The sequence below is a fragment of the Lasioglossum baleicum genome, chromosome 8 (genome assembly GCF_051020765.1).
Source record: "Lasioglossum baleicum chromosome 8, iyLasBale1, whole genome shotgun sequence".
In the NCBI taxonomy this organism is placed as follows: domain Eukaryota; kingdom Metazoa; phylum Arthropoda; class Insecta; order Hymenoptera; family Halictidae; genus Lasioglossum; species Lasioglossum baleicum.
In genome coordinates this window covers 18,279,783-18,286,715 of record NC_134936.1, presented here as the reverse complement: position 1 = coordinate 18,286,715, position 6,933 = coordinate 18,279,783, and positions in this window count along the sequence as shown.

The following is a 6,933-nucleotide window of genomic DNA, read 5'->3' as shown; positions in this document are numbered from 1 at the left end:
GCCTCTCAGTCCCTACTCCACCCCCACGAATCCACTCACCATGGCACTGGACGACACCGACGCTCGCTTTCGATGCCGCCGAGAGACCCACACATCTCGAACAGACGATCCTCCACGCTGGATAGATGGTGCGTTATGGTTGTGTAGGTGGATGCACGTAGATAGGGGATGTGTTTATTCCTTTACCAGGTGGTGCGACACGGAAACTGTGTGTGCGAGAACTGCACAGACACCCCACCCCGTACAACCCTCGCACCCTTGCTCACCTCCGGTTGCAGCATTATGTGGAACCACTCGACCACCCTGATTCTACTCTTACTCCACTGATTGATATTTGTGCCCCGCGCGACCCCAGTTCCGCTAGCTGAACACCAGATAAATGTAGATCACGCTGCTTCCAGTTTGGTGGACACGCGAGGACAGGTGTGATGGACAGATCTCAGGTCATAGAACCTGCGATTAACCCTTTGCCCCTCTGAGAGGCACCGCTAGGAATTGCTGGACCATTATTCAAAATATTCTTTACATTATTAGATACAATCGATTAGATAATCGATAGCCTGCAAATCTTGATGCATTTGTGGTTTATAAAAATTTTTGAAATATAAGATCTCATTTGGTACCACTTTCTTCAAATTTGTCTACAAAAATTGAAAATTGCATAAATATCCGCAGTCTACTAATCGTCTACTATTGCACGATGTATCATACCAATTTGATATCCATAAAATTTCAAAAATCATAGGGTATGGAAATATTCAAGATTGGAAGAAATGTTTAATTTTCCGGTTAAAATAGCTCCGAGCGCAAAGGGTTGAATCGGCTGAATTAAATATCTCTTAAATATGTTGGTATACACAATGAATTACTAAACATCCAAGTATTGTACGAGATATTATACGAATTCCATATTCATAAAATTCGGATCAACCAAGAACGGAAGTAACATATTGATATGAATGTAATATTATGTATCTGGTATACATACATATATGTATGTATAACATCTCGGAAAACACAGAGTGTAAAGACGCAGAGTGTCCGGTACATTGGTAATAATATTATTGATCGCGCAAGTTAATTTGCTTCCATTCTTCTCGACTGATTTCTCCAGCTCAACGTTACCAGCCTAAGAGAGTTCCAGCCTATTTTCCCCAGTAAAAGCGTGAGCAATTTTCTCGCGAAGATAGAGCGGCCCAGCAGAGAGACAGTGGCGGTAGCACCCCTCTCGGGTAGTCCATCCCCTTGTAAGACGACGATGCGAGTGAGTGAGTATGATTGATGCGGTTTGCCGTTTGCCGTTCTCTCCTGACGCCTAACATCTCGTCCTGCCTCGCGTAACTACACTCCTGCGACGACACTTGTTTCGTCCGTGGGCTAACCTCCTTCGTGGGAGCACGTTTTACCTGGGATCTGCTCACCGACAATATTCCGATGGAGAAGAAACCCTCTAAAATGATTTTTTAACCAATGCAAAGGAAGATCCTAATTCTAGCTTTCTCGACAAAGATTTTATTCGTGGGTGTGAGTTAGAGAAGAAATTGAGGACACTCCTTTTGTGAAATCTTTTTTTACGATGTTACATCGAGCGTTTAACATTAAAGCTACCACGAGGCATTTTAGATGTTTTATTTGAGAATTATTGAAGTTGTAAAGGTGTTTCCATGGGAATTGATTGAATACATACATACATATACTGTTTCGACTCGAGTTATATGTATAGTATTATAGTAAAAATCGCATAAAATATAAATAAATTTAATCTTGTTATTTTTACTAGTATGTTTAGTGTTAATAATAATCTGTTTGGAGTGTGTTGAATGAGTAGGGTGCAAGAAAAGGAGAATAAAACGATAGTGCCGCCGCGCCGCTAGGCCATCGATCCCAAACGTGCGGTAAGATTTCTTTCGTCGTGTTTACCAGTAGAACGATCGAGGTGGAAAATTCTCGTCGACGATAACCCGCAGCGACTGCAGGCGGCATGCAATAAACAGTTAATCGCTTAAGCCATAGATTGCTCGGATGACAGGCGTTCGATCGGACGCCGTCATAGATCCCCGTTCGCAATAGTGCGTAATTGGCGTTTGGCAAGTCGAAAAATCTCGAAGGGAACTCGGTGTTATCGTGACGAATTGCTATACAGTGAGAGAAAAACGCGAACGCCAGTGGCCGAGAGGTGGGAATCACGTGAGCGCCAATAACAACTGCGCATTCGCTTCAAATTCCTTTTCCCGAGAAAATCGATGCATTCTTCGGACGCTCCGAATCCTCGAATCATCGATAATCTCGCTTCTACTTTGCGCGGTTCTCTCCGTTTTCCACGATCAAGACAGAGAGGGCATCGCCACGGCGCCGCCGAATTAATGCGGTGTGATTGATGCAACGGCTTCGCGCGATTTCCACATACTTCGACGCGCATAAGCGCTGATAATGCTTGCGCAACAATTATATGGTCCCCGATATGCACATATTCCACGCGAAAACAAAGAGTCATATTTATTCGACTACCCCGTGGCTGCGTTTTGAACATTTCCTGCTGCTAGCTTCGACCGAATTACCTTAAACATATGATAATCAGCCTGCGAAATGTTCCAAAAATTCTAAAATTCTGTACCTCCGCAAAAACGGAATAAATAATATTTAATTTCCGACAGCCGGGTAATCTATTTTTCCCATCACACCAGACGATCGAATAATCTTTTAACCCTAATTGCGAATTATTTGCTTCGAGATAGCGATCGCGGTGAGATAATGTTCTAGAATGAAACGAAGAAAGTAGTGCTTGTACAGAGAAAAATCAGATCGACGTCCGGCGATGGAAAAAATTGTCTAGAAATTCAAGCTGAAATGAAACCGCGATTGCGGTTTCAGAGGGAAAAGACGAGCGTTATCGGTCTTCTTATTCACGGGTTCGTATCAATGTAAAGATCGACAGCGAACCTGCCCATGTTTGTTTTCACAAGTATATACCGGACGTGATTTATGGGCTACGAGATAACTTACTTAATCCATCGGCACACAGATGGACATCTACGAGCGATGTAACGGTCGTTAAAGTGCTCCTCACACCGTCGCGACAGTTGTTCGTCGAATCGTCGGGTATTGTCTGCGACTGCGACAGTATACATATGTATGTAGTCTCCGATCCATCATGCTCTCCGATACAAAGCGTGTTGAGAACCTGTTGAGAATCTCTACGGACAAAGAAAAATATGAAATCATGCTCTAAACTGCACCCGGATACGGATCGATCGAATTTCTCCTGCAATTTACATATTTTCTACTGTAAAATGTGTAATCGTATACATCGTAGATGTTACTTTTAGAGCCTGAAGGCTGATCTGCGTGGATTTTTCTGTATTTCCTGCAACGTGGTTTTGGCAAATGACCCGAGCGAAAAGATTCGTATCCGCGAGCGAACAAGGTCCACACCGAGACACCGACACCGACGAATCGCGTCCACCTTGACAAAGTAGTTGAATGTGCCGGATACAGGGGACGAGCGGCTGGCGCCACGAATTTAACACTTGATTGTCCCGTCGAACAATTGTTTCGCCGGTATTTCATGCCAGCCTGTGTCTCCTCTGTCGAGCGTAGTGACTCATTCCTCCATCGTGTAGAGTGTCGAGGAGAGAAAAAAAGAATCGCGCATTAGAGCCGATCGTCTTTCACCAATTGGCCGATGTGGGTGATGGTTATCGTCGGGTAGGAAACGATACGTGTGGAACTGTAGAATATAATTCGTCGGTATTACACGTTCGTAGAGCGAACTACTCTGGCATGTGGGTAGAGTAACAACAACTCGCTGACAAACCGAAGATTACGTATCAAACGCAGATGGACCCCTGCGGGTAGGCGAACACCGATCTCTTGTTCGAAAGTAAACGTGCTATCTGGAAACAGATAGTAATTGGAACGAATTGCTTCGAATTGGGACCGATTAATCCGGGATCTTGATGAATCTTGCGCGGCCGCTCGTATCGAGCGATCGGTGATTTACCGATGACCGGCCGATGCGCGATGGCCAGACGATTTCGTCAGACGATACCACGAAAGACGGTAGCGCTGATAAAACGTGTTCGACGCAGCCAAAATTACGCGTGCCAATGATTCAGGCGAATTTCACGAACGCTTTCGCTAAAGACTGAGCGCGCGCGCGACTCATCGTGACTAACCCGGTTCCGGCTAATATTTCGGATTATTGGTCCGATAATGTATCGATTTATACATTAGGTTACTCGCAATGTCCGATTTCGCGAATATTCGTAAAAAAATTCTCTTTGTTGCTTTTAACGCTAAACCTACCTACACCACTTACCACGATGGATCAAATGACCCATTTTAGATTTTTCATTCGACAAATATTGAAATTGTACAGGTGTTTTCTGATGGGACTTGATCGAATATATTTTTTCACTCCAGAATATATAAATAAATATAATCTTGTTATTTTTATAAAATACTATACGCGTACACATCTCATTGTCGGTCACTTTTGATGCTCGGTGGGTTTAGTGTTAAAGAATGTGTGAATGCTTTTAAAAAATTACTTCTGCAAATTTATTTTATAGTAATATACATATATATCCGAATAAAGAGATGCGAAAGCAATACAATATACAATTTTCCATAGACTGCGGAATCGATAAATGTAATATTCCACGGGAATTTTTTTTCTTAGCGCCCGCACGCGCACGGTCCTCGATGAATTTTAATATTTTTTGGCCATGCGCCGCGCCGGCACATGTGAAAGAAAATTGATGCGGATGCATGTTTAACATATTTCCAAATATTTTATTCAGGTAATGGCTGGCCGCCTTTGTTCTTTCGACGGTCCCTGCAATATTCAAACAGTCCGAGCGAAATACAATATTTCGTCGCGCGAATAACAAAGAGAGCGAGTTTCGCGAGTCGATACGCATGTCGAGATCCATGTATAATTTCGTTCGCGCATAACGGGGCAAACACCGACAAAAGCGTTACGAATGCATTTAACGCAGTTTCCCCGAATCGCTGTCGCTTATCTAATCTTCCGACGAGATCGGGTAGGAAACCGGCGTGCGATTTTCAATCCGCGAAGATCGATGGATCGCGGCGACCAGACGAAAGCGTGCACGCGAGGATCAATTCGATCATTGATCGACGACGGGGCTGTTGCTCGCGATCAGACGAAAACAGTTCGCGCAGCTTTTCGCGCGGTTGATTCGCGATGGGAACGGGAACAAAGCTCGCGTGACTCGAGGAATCATTATCGACCCGCTGCTGGGTTACTATGATAAGTAAACAAATGAGCTGTTGCAATCATCGGAGCCCGTCCTGGGAAAACAGATCCAGAGTCTGGCCTTGGGATCGTTTTATCAGATAAAAAACAAATAAGAATTCTAAAAAATGGCTAAAATTCGCGCAACAGTTTACAAATTCGATTATTACCGATCGCAGAAACAAACAGCCTAGCCGGCCCATTATTTCTTAATAGAAGCACCGAGCCGTGAAGCGGTCGCCAATTTTCGATTAGATTTTCATGGAAGAGGTCTTTCCGCGTACGCCTCGACTCCCGTATGATGGGAGCTGGCATATGGTAACGGGCCACTGTACCCTAACTGCGACGGAACAAGAAAGAAACGCTATATAGTTCGTTGCAAAGAGAAAGACAGGAGAAATATGCGTTAACGCGGGACAAACGAGCGTGACCAGGGTCGGGGGCACACGTATGGGGGACTTTCACGGTGAGTTTCCACGGGGTATGTAATCCCCCATAATATACAGACATATGCACCGACGTGATACAGCCACCCTCGTGGATCCCCGCGGACTGATATTTAGGGCTGATATTCATTAGCAGTTTCACGCCGGCCGGCCGACCGGCCGAAGAGGGTGCGACCGATTTGCCAGAGAGAAACGGAAGTTGGGAGTTGACCTGGCTGACGCTCTCGATGATAACTGTTCAAAAGGGTACTTCGATGCCCCGTAACGTCACTCCCCGTGAACAGTGATCTATGGCTTCGTTCTGGCACAAAGGAAAGAGCAGCCAGATTGAGATACACCACCGCACCGCACCGCACCGTCTACAAGTATCACACCATCTTCGGGTTAACGAAAATTGTATACCAGATACATTTAAAATAATAAATAAGGCAACCCAATGTAACTTTTGCCACGGTATTTCTTTTATACACTCGTGTAAAAGTAATCATTAATAATACAAATATTATTCAACATCAATTACTGTGAATAAAAAGATAATAAGAAAAGTTGAACGAAAACTGGTCGAGCGAACACACTTATGTATGATGGTTTCAAGTATCTCTCCGCAGTCTATCCGTTTACCATTTCCACGAAGAAACATGAAAAAAGCTTGTCGCTAGATTGCCTCGCATCGCAAACGTCGCGATTGCCCAGCGAGGTGGATATATCGATGAACCAAGTATTTAATAACTTTCATCGATTTACCGGTAAAATCCTTAACGTGTAATGCAGTACAATGTGCTTCTATGTCAATCGTATACATTTATATTCATAATACTCCAAAGTAATTCAAGTTATAACATTGATATAAACTTTTAGATTCGATTCCGCGAAGTGAAGTCAAATACTTATAGACGGTAGTGTATTTCGGGCAGATTCAGATATTTCGACATCTTCTCGGAGACTTTAAGAATTTGATCGTTGCGAAAAACAAACAGTTGCAGCCACGTTAACCATAATTTTGCGCTGCTGTCCCTTTCCACCTTCGATGGTCTTTTTTTCGATTGGCTTTTTTCAATCGGTCGGCTCCCCGACGCGACGGCCCCGGCTCCCTTCGAACAATTTTTGACAGTGGCCACCAGTTCACAATTGGCGAGTGGGGTCCTCCTTCGCTCCTAAACTTCGGGATTACGTCAGTGGCTGAACGAGGCAGACGAGAGAGGCATATCCGGTTGGCTTAGATTGACT